The sequence below is a fragment of the Salmo salar genome, chromosome ssa16 (genome assembly GCF_905237065.1).
Source record: "Salmo salar chromosome ssa16, Ssal_v3.1, whole genome shotgun sequence".
Classification (NCBI taxonomy): Eukaryota; Metazoa; Chordata; class Actinopteri; order Salmoniformes; family Salmonidae; genus Salmo; species Salmo salar.
Window position 1 is genome coordinate 59712047 of NC_059457.1, and position 15411 is coordinate 59727457.

A 15411-nucleotide genomic window follows, 5' to 3' on the forward strand; every position below is an offset into this window, starting at 1 on the left:
GTTATGGATTGACTGACATGTCTTAAAGTAATGATGGACTGTCATTTCTCTTTGCTTATTTGAGCTGTTCTTGCCATAATATGGACTTGGTCTTTTACCAAATAGGGCTATCTTCTGTATACCACCCCTACCTTATCACAACACAACTGATTGGCGCAAACGCATTAAGAAGGAAAGAAATTCCACAAATTAAATTGAAGAAGGCACACCTGTTAATTGAAATGCATTCCAGGTGACTACCTCAGGAAGCTGGTTGAGAGAATGCCAAGAGCAGTGGCATTCACTGAACAATACATGAATTGCACTATAACAGTGAAAAATGGTGCTCACAAACTGTTAAGGCCTACATAAAGCTGTCCCCACAGCAGAGGCCCAACCATAGTCCCAACACCTTACCTCTGTTATACCTGGCTATCATCAGAGCCTTGTCTGGCAGAAAAACAGTTCATTCAGCCTCATTTACTGCCCTTAAAAAACATAGCTGATATGGCTGAATTGTTTAACCTGTTGAGGACAGACGTTCCGCTAGCGGAACCCCTAGCCAACAGCCAATGGCATCGCACGGCGCGAAATACAAAACCAACTAAAATACCACAATTCAATTTTCTCAAACAATCAACTATTTTACAGCATTTTAAAGACAAGACTCTCGTTAATCTAACCACATTGTCCGATTTCAAAAAGGCTTTACAGCGAAGCAAAACATTAGATTATGTTAGGAGAGTACATAGACACAAATAATCACACAGCCAATTTCCAAGCAAGCATATATGTCACATAAACCCAAACCACAGCTAAATGCAGCACTAACCTTTGATGATCTTCATCAGATGACAATCCCAGGACATTATGTTATACAATACATGCATGTTTTGTTCAATCAAGTTCATATTTATATCAAAAACCAGCTTTTTACATTAGCATGTGATGTTCAGAACTAGCATACCCACCGCAAACTTCCGGTGAATTTACTAAATTACTCATGATAAACGTTCACAAAATACATAACAATTATTTTAAGAATTATAGATACAGAACTCCTTTATGCAATCGCGGTGTCAGATTTTAAAATAGCTTTTCAGCGAAAGCACATTTTGCAATATTCTGAGTACATAGCTCGGCCATCACGGCTAGCCATTTAGACACCGACCAAGTTTAGCCCTGACCAAACTCCGATTTACTATTACAAAAGTTTGATTACCTTTGTTGTCTTCGTCAGAATGCACTCCCAGGACTGCTACTTCAATAACAAATGTTGGTTTGGTCCAAAATAATCCATCGTTATATCCGAATAGCGGCGTTTTGTTCGTGCGTTCCAGACACTATCCGAAGTGTAAATAAGGGTCACGAGCATGGCGCAATTCGTGACAAAAATGTTCTAAATATTCCATTACCGTACTTCGAAGCATGTCAACCGCTGTTTAAAATCCATTTTTATGCCATTTTTCTCGTAAAAAGCGATAATATTCCGACCGGGAATCTGCGTTTAGGTAAACAGAGGAAAGAAAACAAAGCATTCGGTCGACGCGGGCACGCGCCTGAGTCTCACACAACTGTAACCAGCCACTACCCAAACGCGCTACTTTTTTTCAGCCAGAGCCTGCAAAGCCACGATTCAGCTTTTTGCCGCCTTCTGAGAGCCCATGGCAGCCGTAGGAAGTGTCACGCCTTCAGCAGAGATCCTTTGTTTTGGATAGAGATGACAAAGAAGGCCAAGAAATGGTCAGACAGGGTACTTCCTGTACAGAATCTTCTCAGGTTTTGACCTGCCATTTGAGTTCTGTTATACTCACAGACACCATTCAAACAGTTTTAGAAACTTTGGAGTGTTTTCTATCCAAAGCCAATAATTATATGCATATTCTAGTTACTGGGCAGGAGTAGTAACCAGATTAAATCGGGTACGTTTTTTATCCAGCCGTGTCAATACTGCCCCCTAGCCCTAACAGGTTATCCTTTACAGCAGAGGTAACTCTGGGTCTTCCATTCCTGTGGCGGTTCTCATGAGAGCCAGTTTCATCATAGCGCTTGATTGTTTTTGCAACTGCACTTGAAGAAACTTTCAAAGTTCTTGAAATGTTATGGATTGACTGACATGTCTTAAAGTAATGATGGACTGTCATTTCTCTTTGCTTATTTGAGCTGTTCTTGCCATAATATGGACTTGGTCTTTTACCAAATAGGGCTATCTTCTGTATACCACCCCTACCTTATCACAACACAACTGATTGGCGCAAACGCATTAAGAAGGAAAGAAATTCCACAAATTAAATTGAAGAAGGCACACCTGTTAATTGAAATGCATTCCAGGTGACTACCTCAGGAAGCTGGTTGAGAGAATGCCAAGAGCAGTGGCATTCACTGAACAATACATGAATTGCACTATAACAGTGAAAAATGGTGCTCACAAACTGTTAAGGCCTACATAAAGCTGTCCCCACAGCAGAGGCCCAACCATAGTCCCAACACCTTACCTCTGTTACACCTGGCTATCATCAGAGCCTTGTCTGGCAGAAAAACAGTTCATTCAGCCTCATTTACTGCCCTTAAAAAACATAGCTGATATGGCTGAATTGTTTAACCTGTTGAGGACAGACGTTCCGCTAGCGGAACCCCTAGCCAACAGCCAATGGCATCGCACGGCGCGAAATACAAAACCAACTAAAATACCACAATTCAATTTTCTCAAACAATCAACTATTTTACAGCATTTTAAAGACAAGACTCTCGTTAATCTAACCACATTGTCCGATTTCAAAAAGGCTTTACAGCGAAGCAAAACATTAGATTATGTTAGGAGAGTACATAGACACAAATAATCACACAGCCAATTTCCAAGCAAGCATATATGTCACATAAACCCAAACCACAGCTAAATGCAGCACTAACCTTTGATGATCTTCATCAGATGACAATCCCAGGACATTATGTTATACAATACATGCATGTTTTGTTCAATCAAGTTCATATTTATATCAAAAACCAGCTTTTTACATTAGCATGTGATGTTCAGAACTAGCATACCCACCGCAAACTTCCGGTGAATTTACTAAATTACTCATGATAAACGTTCACAAAATACATAACAATTATTTTAAGAATTATAGATACAGAACTCCTTTATGCAATCGCGGTGTCAGATTTTAAAATAGCTTTTCAGCGAAAGCACATTTTGCAATATTCTGAGTACATAGCTCGGCCATCACGGCTAGCCATTTAGACACCGACCAAGTTTAGCCCTGACCAAACTCCGATTTACTATTACAAAAGTTTGATTACCTTTGTTGTCTTCGTCAGAATGCACTCCCAGGACTGCTACTTCAATAACAAATGTTGGTTTGGTCCAAAATAATCCATCGTTATATCCGAATAGCGGCGTTTTGTTCGTGCGTTCCAGACACTATCCGAAGTGTAAATAAGGGTCACGAGCATGGCGCAATTCGTGACAAAAATGTTCTAAATATTCCATTACCGTACTTCGAAGCATGTCAACCGCTGTTTAAAATCCATTTTTATGCCATTTTTCTCGTAAAAAGCGATAATATTCCGACCGGGAATCTGCGTTTAGGTAAACAGAGGAAAGAAAACAAAGCATTCGGTCGACGCGGGCACGCGCCTGAGTCTCACACAACTGTAACCAGCCACTACCCAAACGCGCTACTTTTTTTCAGCCAGAGCCTGCAAAGCCACGATTCAGCTTTTTGCCGCCTTCTGAGAGCCCATGGCAGCCGTAGGAAGTGTCACGCCTTCAGCAGAGATCCTTTGTTTTGGATAGAGATGACAAAGAAGGCCAAGAAATGGTCAGACAGGGTACTTCCTGTACAGAATCTTCTCAGGTTTTGACCTGCCATTTGAGTTCTGTTATACTCACAGACACCATTCAAACAGTTTTAGAAACTTTGGAGTGTTTTCTATCCAAAGCCAATAATTATATGCATATTCTAGTTACTGGGCAGGAGTAGTAACCAGATTAAATCGGGTACGTTTTTTATCCAGCCGTGTCAATACTGCCCCCTAGCCCTAACAGGTTATCCTTTACAGCAGAGGTAACTCTGGGTCTTCCATTCCTGTGGCGGTTCTCATGAGAGCCAGTTTCATCATAGCGCTTGATTGTTTTTGCAACTGCACTTGAAGAAACTTTCAAAGTTCTTGAAATGTTATGGATTGACTGACATGTCTTAAAGTAATGATGGACTGTCATTTCTCTTTGCTTATTTGAGCTGTTCTTGCCATAATATGGACTTGGTCTTTTACCAAATAGGGCTATCTTCTGTATACCACCCCTACCTTATCACAACACAACTGATTGGCGCAAACGCATTAAGAAGGAAAGAAATTCCACAAATTAAATTGAAGAAGGCACACCTGTTAATTGAAATGCATTCCAGGTGACTACCTCAGGAAGCTGGTTGAGAGAATGCCAAGAGCAGTGGCATTCACTGAACAATACATGAATTGCACTATAACAGTGAAAAATGGTGCTCACAAACTGTTAAGGCCTACATAAAGCTGTCCCCACAGCAGAGGCCCAACCATAGTCCCAACACCTTACCTCTGTTACACCTGGCTATCATCAGAGCCTTGTCTGGCAGAAAAACAGTTCATTCAGCCTCATTTACTGCCCTTAAAAACATAGCTGATATGGCTGAATTGTTTAACCTGTTGAGGACAGACGTTCCGCTAGCGGAACCCCTAGCCAACAGCCAATGGCATCGCACGGCGCGAAATACAAAACCAACTAAAATACCACAATTCAATTTTCTCAAACAATCAACTATTTTACAGCATTTTAAAGACAAGACTCTCGTTAATCTAACCACATTGTCCGATTTCAAAAAGGCTTTACAGCGAAGCAAAACATTAGATTATGTTAGGAGAGTACATAGACACAAATAATCACACAGCCAATTTCCAAGCAAGCATATATGTCACATAAACCCAAACCACAGCTAAATGCAGCACTAACCTTTGATGATCTTCATCAGATGACAATCCCAGGACATTATGTTATACAATACATGCATGTTTTGTTCAATCAAGTTCATATTTATATCAAAAACCAGCTTTTTACATTAGCATGTGATGTTCAGAACTAGCATACCCACCGCAAACTTCCGGTGAATTTACTAAATTACTCATGATAAACGTTCACAAAATACATAACAATTATTTTAAGAATTATAGATACAGAACTCCTTTATGCAATCGCGGTGTCAGATTTTAAAATAGCTTTTCAGCGAAAGCACATTTTGCAATATTCTGAGTACATAGCTCGGCCATCACGGCTAGCCATTTAGACACCGACCAAGTTTAGCCCTGACCAAACTCCGATTTACTATTACAAAAGTTTGATTACCTTTGTTGTCTTCGTCAGAATGCACTCCCAGGACTGCTACTTCAATAACAAATGTTGGTTTGGTCCAAAATAATCCATCGTTATATCCGAATAGCGGCGTTTTGTTCGTGCGTTCCAGACACTATCCGAAGTGTAAATAAGGGTCACGAGCATGGCGCAATTCGTGACAAAAATGTTCTAAATATTCCATTACCGTACTTCGAAGCATGTCAACCGCTGTTTAAAATCCATTTTTATGCCATTTTTCTCGTAAAAAGCGATAATATTCCGACCGGGAATCTGCGTTTAGGTAAACAGAGGAAAGAAAACAAAGCATTCGGTCGACGCGGGCACGCGCCTGAGTCTCACACAACTGTAACCAGCCACTACCCAAACGCGCTACTTTTTTTCAGCCAGAGCCTGCAAAGCCACGATTCAGCTTTTTGCCGCCTTCTGAGAGCCCATGGCAGCCGTAGGAAGTGTCACGCCTTCAGCAGAGATCCTTTGTTTTGGATAGAGATGACAAAGAAGGCCAAGAAATGGTCAGACAGGGTACTTCCTGTACAGAATCTTCTCAGGTTTTGACCTGCCATTTGAGTTCTGTTATACTCACAGACACCATTCAAACAGTTTTAGAAACTTTGGAGTGTTTTCTATCCAAAGCCAATAATTATATGCATATTCTAGTTACTGGGCAGGAGTAGTAACCAGATTAAATCGGGTACGTTTTTATCCAGCCGTGTCAATACTGCCCCCTAGCCCTAACAGGTTATCCTTTACAGCAGAGGTAACTCTGGGTCTTCCATTCCTGTGGCGGTTCTCATGAGAGCCAGTTTCATCATAGCGCTTGATTGTTTTTGCAACTGCACTTGAAGAAACTTTCAAAGTTCTTGAAATGTTATGGATTGACTGACATGTCTTAAAGTAATGATGGACTGTCATTTCTCTTTGCTTATTTGAGCTGTTCTTGCCATAATATGGACTTGGTCTTTTACCAAATAGGGCTATCTTCTGTATACCACCCCTACCTTATCACAACACAACTGATTGGCGCAAACGCATTAAGAAGGAAAGAAATTCCACAAATTAAATTGAAGAAGGCACACCTGTTAATTGAAATGCATTCCAGGTGACTACCTCAGGAAGCTGGTTGAGAGAATGCCAAGAGCAGTGGCATTCACTGAACAATACATGAATTGCACTATAACAGTGAAAAATGGTGCTCACAAACTGTTAAGGCCTACATAAAGCTGTCCCCACAGCAGAGGCCCAACCATAGTCCCAACACCTTACCTCTGTTACACCTGGCTATCATCAGAGCCTTGTCTGGCAGAAAAACAGTTCATTCAGCCTCATTTACTGCCCTTAAAAAACATAGCTGCTATGGCTGAATTGTTTAACCTGTTGAGGACAGACGTTCCGCTAGCGGAACCCCTAGCCAACAGCCAATGGCATCGCACGGCGCGAAATACAAAACCAACTAAAATACCACAATTCAATTTTCTCAAACAATCAACTATTTTACAGCATTTTAAAGACAAGACTCTCGTTAATCTAACCACATTGTCCGATTTCAAAAAGGCTTTACAGCGAAGCAAAACATTAGATTATGTTAGGAGAGTACATAGACACAAATAATCACACAGCCAATTTCCAAGCAAGCATATATGTCACATAAACCCAAACCACAGCTAAATGCAGCACTAACCTTTGATGATCTTCATCAGATGACAATCCCAGGACATTATGTTATACAATACATGCATGTTTTGTTCAATCAAGTTCATATTTATATCAAAAACCAGCTTTTACATTAGCATGTGATGTTCAGAACTAGCATACCCACCGCAAACTTCCGGTGAATTTACTAAATTACTCATGATAAACGTTCACAAAATACATAACAATTATTTTAAGAATTATAGATACAGAACTCCTTTATGCAATCGCGGTGTCAGATTTTAAAATAGCTTTTCAGCGAAAGCACATTTTGCAATATTCTGAGTACATAGCTCGGCCATCACGGCTAGCCATTTAGACACCGACCAAGTTTAGCCCTGACCAAACTCCGATTTACTATTACAAAAGTTTGATTACCTTTGTTGTCTTCGTCAGAATGCACTCCCAGGACTGCTACTTCAATAACAAATGTTGGTTTGGTCCAAAATAATCCATCGTTATATCCGAATAGCGGCGTTTTGTTCGTGCGTTCCAGACACTATCCGAAGTGTAAATAAGGGTCACGAGCATGGCGCAATTCGTGACAAAAATGTTCTAAATATTCCATTACCGTACTTCGAAGCATGTCAACCGCTGTTTAAAATCCATTTTTATGCCATTTTTCTCGTAAAAAGCGATAATATTCCGACCGGGAATCTGCGTTTAGGTAAACAGAGGAAAGAAAACAAAGCATTCGGTCGACGCGGGCACGCGCCTGAGTCTCACACAACTGTAACCAGCCACTACCCAAACGCGCTACTTTTTTTCAGCCAGAGCCTGCAAAGCCACGATTCAGCTTTTTGCCGCCTTCTGAGAGCCCATGGCAGCCGTAGGAAGTGTCACGCCTTCAGCAGAGATCCTTTGTTTTGGATAGAGATGACAAAGAAGGCCAAGAAATGGTCAGACAGGGTACTTCCTGTACAGAATCTTCTCAGGTTTTGACCTGCCATTTGAGTTCTGTTATACTCACAGACACCATTCAAACAGTTTTAGAAACTTTGGAGTGTTTTCTATCCAAAGCCAATAATTATATGCATATTCTAGTTACTGGGCAGGAGTAGTAACCAGATTAAATCGGGTACGTTTTTTATCCAGCCGTGTCAATACTGCCCCCTAGCCCTAACAGGTTATCCTTTACAGCAGAGGTAACTCTGGGTCTTCCATTCCTGTGGCGGTTCTCATGAGAGCCAGTTTCATCATAGCGCTTGATTGTTTTTGCAACTGCACTTGAAGAAACTTTCAAAGTTCTTGAAATGTTATGGATTGACTGACATGTCTTAAAGTAATGATGGACTGTCATTTCTCTTTGCTTATTTGAGCTGTTCTTGCCATATGGACTTGGTCTTTTACCAAATAGGGCTATCTTCTGTATACCACCCCTACCTTATCACAACACAACTGATTGGCGCAAACGCATTAAGAAGGAAAGAAATTCCACAAATTAAATTGAAGAAGGCACACCTGTTAATTGAAATGCATTCCAGGTGACTACCTCAGGAAGCTGGTTGAGAGAATGCCAAGAGCAGTGGCATTCACTGAACAATACATGAATTGCACTATAACAGTGAAAAATGGTGCTCACAAACTGTTAAGGCCTACATAAAGCTGTCCCCACAGCAGAGGCCCAACCATAGTCCCAACACCTTACCTCTGTTACACCTGGCTATCATCAGAGCCTTGTCTGGCAGAAAAACAGTTCATTCAGCCTCATTTACTGCCCTTAAAAAACATAGCTGATATGGCTGAATTGTTTAACCTGTTGAGGACAGACGTTCCGCTAGCGGAACCCCTAGCCAACAGCCAATGGCATCGCACGGCGCGAAATACAAAACCAACTAAAATACCACAATTCAATTTTCTCAAACAATCAACTATTTTACAGCATTTTAAAGACAAGACTCTCGTTAATCTAACCACATTGTCCGATTTCAAAAAGGCTTTACAGCGAAGCAAAACATTAGATTATGTTAGGAGAGTACATAGACACAAATAATCACACAGCCAATTTCCAAGCAAGCATATATGTCACATAAACCCAAACCACAGCTAAATGCAGCACTAACCTTTGATGATCTTCATCAGATGACAATCCCAGGACATTATGTTATACAATACATGCATGTTTTGTTCAATCAAGTTCATATTTATATCAAAAACCAGCTTTTTACATTAGCATGTGATGTTCAGAACTAGCATACCCACCGCAAACTTCCGGTGAATTTACTAAATTACTCATGATAAACGTTCACAAAATACATAACAATTATTTTAAGAATTATAGATACAGAACTCCTTTATGCAATCGCGGTGTCAGATTTTAAAATAGCTTTTCAGCGAAAGCACATTTTGCAATATTCTGAGTACATAGCTCGGCCATCACGGCTAGCCATTTAGACACCGACCAAGTTTAGCCCTGACCAAACTCCGATTTACTATTACAAAAGTTTGATTACCTTTGTTGTCTTCGTCAGAATGCACTCCCAGGACTGCTACTTCAATAACAAATGTTGGTTTGGTCCAAAATAATCCATCGTTATATCCGAATAGCGGCGTTTTGTTCGATGCGTTCCAGACACTATCCGAAGTGTAAATAAGGGTCACGAGCATGGCGCAATTCGTGACAAAAATGTTCTAAATATTCCATTACCGTACTTCGAAGCATGTCAACCGCTGTTTAAAATCCATTTTTATGCCATTTTTCTCGTAAAAAGCGATAATATTCCGACCGGGAATCTGCGTTTAGGTAAACAGAGGAAAGAAAACAAAGCATTCGGTCGACGCGGGCACGCGCCTGAGTCTCACACAACTGTAACCAGCCACTACCCAAACGCGCTACTTTTTTTTCAGCCAGAGCCTGCAAAGCCACGATTCAGCTTTTTGCCGCCTTCTGAGAGCCCATGGCAGCCGTAGGAAGTGTCACGCCTTCAGCAGAGATCCTTTGTTTTGGATAGAGATGACAAAGAAGGCCAAGAAATGGTCAGACAGGGTACTTCCTGTACAGAATCTTCTCAGGTTTTGACCTGCCATTTGAGTTCTGTTATACTCACAGACACCATTCAAACAGTTTTAGAAACTTTGGAGTGTTTTCTATCCAAAAGCCAATAATTATATGCATATTCTAGTTACTGGGCAGGAGTAGTAACCAGATTAAATCGGGTACGTTTTTTATCCAGCCGTGTCAATACTGCCCCCTAGCCCTAACAGGTTATCCTTTACAGCAGAGGTAACTCTGGGTCTTCCATTCCTGTGGCGGTTCTCATGAGAGCCAGTTTCATCATAGCGCTTGATTGTTTTTGCAACTGCACTTGAAGAAACTTTCAAAGTTCTTGAAATGTTATGGATTGACTGACATGTCTTAAAGTAATGATGGACTGTCATTTCTCTTTGCTTATTTGAGCTGTTCTTGCCATAATATGGACTTGGTCTTTTACCAAATAGGGCTATCTTCTGTATACCACCCCTACCTTATCACAACACAACTGATTGGCGCAAACGCATTAAGAAGGAAAGAAATTCCACAAATTAAATTGAAGAAGGCACACCTGTTAATTGAAATGCATTCCAGGTGACTACCTCAGGAAGCTGGTTGAGAGAATGCCAAGAGCAGTGGCATTCACTGAACAATACATGAATTGCACTATAACAGTGAAAAATGGTGCTCACAAACTGTTAAGGCCTACATAAAGCTGTCCCCACAGCAGAGGCCCAACCATAGTCCCAACACCTTACCTCTGTTACACCTGGCTATCATCAGAGCCTTGTCTGGCAGAAAAACAGTTCATTCAGCCTCATTTACTGCCCTTAAAAAACATAGCTGATATGGCTGAATTGTTTAACCTGTTGAGGACAGACGTTCCGCTAAGCGGAACCCCTAGCCAACAGCCAATGGCATCGCACGGCGCGAAATACAAAACCAACTAAAATACCACAATTCAATTTTCTCAAACAATCAACTATTTTACAGCATTTTAAAGACAAGACTCTCGTTAATCTAACCACATTGTCCGATTTCAAAAAGGCTTTACAGCGAAGCAAAACATTAGATTATGTTAGGAGAGTACATAGACACAAATAATCACACAGCCAATTTCCAAGCAAGCATATATGTCACATAAACCCAAACCACAGCTAAATGCAGCACTAACCTTTGATGATCTTCATCAGATGACAATCCCAGGACATTATGTTATACAATACATGCATGTTTTGTTCAATCAAGTTCATATTTATATCAAAAACCAGCTTTTTACATTAGCATGTGATGTTCAGAACTAGCATACCCACCGCAAACTTCCGGTGAATTTACTAAATTACTCATGATAAACGTTCACAAAATACATAACAATTATTTTAAGAATTATAGATACAGAACTCCTTTATGCAATCGCGGTGTCAGATTTTAAAATAGCTTTTCAGCGAAAGCACATTTTGCAATATTCTGAGTACATAGCTCGGCCATCACGGCTAGCCATTTAGACACCGACCAAGTTTAGCCCTGACCAAACTCCGATTTACTATTACAAAAGTTTGATTACCTTTGTTGTCTTCGTCAGAATGCACTCCCAGGACTGCTACTTCAATAACAAATGTTGGTTTGGTCCAAAATAATCCATCGTTATATCCGAATAGCGGCGTTTTGTTCGATGCGTTCCAGACACTATCCGAAGTGTAAATAAGGGTCACGAGCATGGCGCAATTCGTGACAAAAATGTTCTAAATATTCCATTACCGTACTTTCGAAGCATGTCAACCGCTGTTTAAAATCCATTTTTATGCCATTTTTCTCGTAAAAAGCGATAATATTCCGACCGGGAATCTGCGTTTAGGTAAACAGAGGAAAGAAAACAAAGCATTCGGGTCGACGCGGGCACGCGCCTGAGTCTCACACAACTGTAACCAGCCACTACCCAAACGCGCTACTTTTTTTCAGCCAGAGCCTGCAAAGCCACGATTCAGCTTTTTGCCGCCTTCTGAGAGCCCATGGCAGCCGTAGGAAGTGTCACGCCTTCAGCAGAGATCCTTTGTTTTGGATAGAGATGACAAAGAAGGCCAAGAAATGGTCAGACAGGGTACTTCCTGTACAGAATCTTCTCAGGTTTTGACCTGCCATTTGAGTTCTGTTATACTCACAGACACCATTCAAACAGTTTTAGAAACTTTGGAGTGTTTTCTATCCAAAGCCAATAATTATATGCATATTCTAGTTACTGGGCAGGAGTAGTAACCAGATTAAATCGGGTACGTTTTTTATCCAGCCGTGTCAATACTGCCCCCTAGCCCTAACAGGTTATCCTTTACAGCAGAGGTAACTCTGGGTCTTCCATTCCTGTGGCGGTTCTCATGAGAGCCAGTTTCATCATAGCGCTTGATTGTTTTTGCAACTGCACTTGAAGAAACTTTCAAAGTTCTTGAAATGTTATGGATTGACTGACATGTCTTAAAGTAATGATGGACTGTCATTTCTCTTTGCTTATTTGAGCTGTTCTTGCCATAATATGGACTTGGTCTTTTACCAAATAGGGCTATCTTCTGTATACCACCCCTACCTTATCACAACACAACTGATTGGCGCAAACGCATTAAGAAGGAAAGAAATTCCACAAATTAAATTGAAGAAGGCACACCTGTTAATTGAAATGCATTCCAGGTGACTACCTCAGGAAGCTGGTTGAGAGAATGCCAAGAGCAGTGGCATTCACTGAACAATACATGAATTGCACTATAACAGTGAAAAATGGTGCTCACAAACTGTTAAGGCCTACATAAAGCTGTCCCCACAGCAGAGGCCCAACCATAGTCCCAACACCTTACCTCTGTTACACCTGGCTATCATCAGAGCCTTGTCTGGCAGAAAAACAGTTCATTCAGCCTCATTTACTGCCCTTAAAAAACATAGCTGATATGGCTGAATTGTTTAACCTGTTGAGGACAGACGTTCCGCTAGCGGAACCCCTAGCCAACAGCCAATGGCATCGCACGGCGCGAAATACAAAACCAACTAAAATACCACAATTCAATTTTCTCAAACAATCAACTATTTTACAGCATTTTAAAGACAAGACTCTCGTTAATCTAACCACATTGTCCGATTTCAAAAAGGCTTTACAGCGAAGCAAAACATTAGATTATGTTAGGAGAGTACATAGACACAAATAATCACACAGCCAATTTCCAAGCAAGCATATATGTCACATAAACCCAAACCACAGCTAAATGCAGCACTAACCTTTGATGATCTTCATCAGATGACAATCCCAGGACATTATGTTATACAATACATGCATGTTTTGTTCAATCAAGTTCATATTTATATCAAAAACCAGCTTTTTACATTAGCATGTGATGTTCAGAACTAGCATACCCACCGCAAACTTCCGGTGAATTTACTAAATTACTCATGATAAACGTTCACAAAATACATAACAATTATTTTAAGAATTATAGATACAGAACTCCTTTATGCAATCGCGGTGTCAGATTTTAAAATAGCTTTTCAGCGAAAGCACATTTTGCAATATTCTGAGTACATAGCTCGGCCATCACGGCTAGCCATTTAGACACCGACCAAGTTTAGCCCTGACCAAACTCCGATTTACTATTACAAAAGTTTGATTACCTTTGTTGTCTTCGTCAGAATGCACTCCCAGGACTGCTACTTCAATAACAAATGTTGGTTTGGTCCAAAATAATCCATCGTTATATCCGAATAGCGGCGTTTTGTTCGTGCGTTCCAGACACTATCCGAAGTGTAAATAAGGGTCACGAGCATGGCGCAATTCGTGACAAAAATGTTCTAAATATTCCATTACCGTACTTTCGAAGCATGTCAACCGCTGTTTAAAATCCATTTTTATGCCATTTTTCTCGTAAAAAGCGATAATATTCCGACCGGGAATCTGCGTTTAGGTAAACAGAGGAAAGAAAACAAAGCATTCGGGTCGACGCGGGCACGCGCCTGAGTCTCACACAACTGTAACCAGCCACTACCCAAACGCGCTACTTTTTTTTCAGCCAGAGCCTGCAAAGCCACGATTCAGCTTTTTGCCGCCTTCTGAGAGCCCATGGCAGCCGTAGGAAGTGTCACGCCTTCAGCAGAGATCCTTTGTTTTGGATAGAGATGACAAAGAAGGCCAAGAAATGGTCAGACAGGGTACTTCCTGTACAGAATCTTCTCAGGTTTTGACCTGCCATTTGAGTTCTGTTATACTCACAGACACCATTCAAACAGTTTTAGAAACTTTGGAGTGTTTTCTATCCAAAGCCAATAATTATATGCATATTCTAGTTACTGGGCAGGAGTAGTAACCAGATTAAATCGGGTACGTTTTTTATCCAGCCGTGTCAATACTGCCCCCTAGCCCTAACAGGTTATCCTTTACAGCAGAGGTAACTCTGGGTCTTCCATTCCTGTGGCGGTTCTCATGAGAGCCAGTTTCATCATAGCGCTTGATTGTTTTTGCAACTGCACTTGAAGAAACTTTCAAAGTTCTTGAAATGTTATGGATTGACTGACATGTCTTAAAGTAATGATGGACTGTCATTTCTCTTTGCTTATTTGAGCTGTTCTTGCCATAATATGGACTTGGTCTTTTACCAAATAGGGCTATCTTCTGTATACCACCCCTACCTTATCACAACACAACTGATTGGCGCAAACGCATTAAGAAGGAAAGAAATTCCACAAATTAAATTGAAGAAGGCACACCTGTTAATTGAAATGCATTCCAGGTGACTACCTCAGGAAGCTGGTTGAGAGAATGCCAAGAGCAGTGGCATTCACTGAACAATACATGAATTGCACTATAACAGTGAAAAATGGTGCTCACAAACTGTTAAGGCCTACATAAAGCTGTCCCCACAGCAGAGGCCCAACCATAGTCCCAACACCTTACCTCTGTTACACCTGGCTATCATCAGAGCCTTGTCTGGCAGAAAAACAGTTCATTCAGCCTCATTTACTGCCCTTAAAAAACATAGCTGATATGGCTGAATTGTTTAACCTGTTGAGGACAGACGTTCCGCTAGCGGAACCCCTAGCCAACAGCCAATGGCATCGCACGGCGCGAAATACAAAACCAACTAAAATACCACAATTCAATTTTCTCAAACAATCAACTATTTTACAGCATTTTAAAGACAAGACTCTCGTTAATCTAACCACATTGTCCGATTTCAAAAAGGCTTTACAGCGAAGCAAAACATTAGATTATGTTAGGAGAGTACATAGACACAAATAATCACACAGCCAATTTCCAAGCAAGCATATATGTCACATAAACCCAAACCACAGCTAAATGCAGCACTAACCTTTGATGATCTTCATCAGATGACAATCCCAGGACATTATGTTATACAAT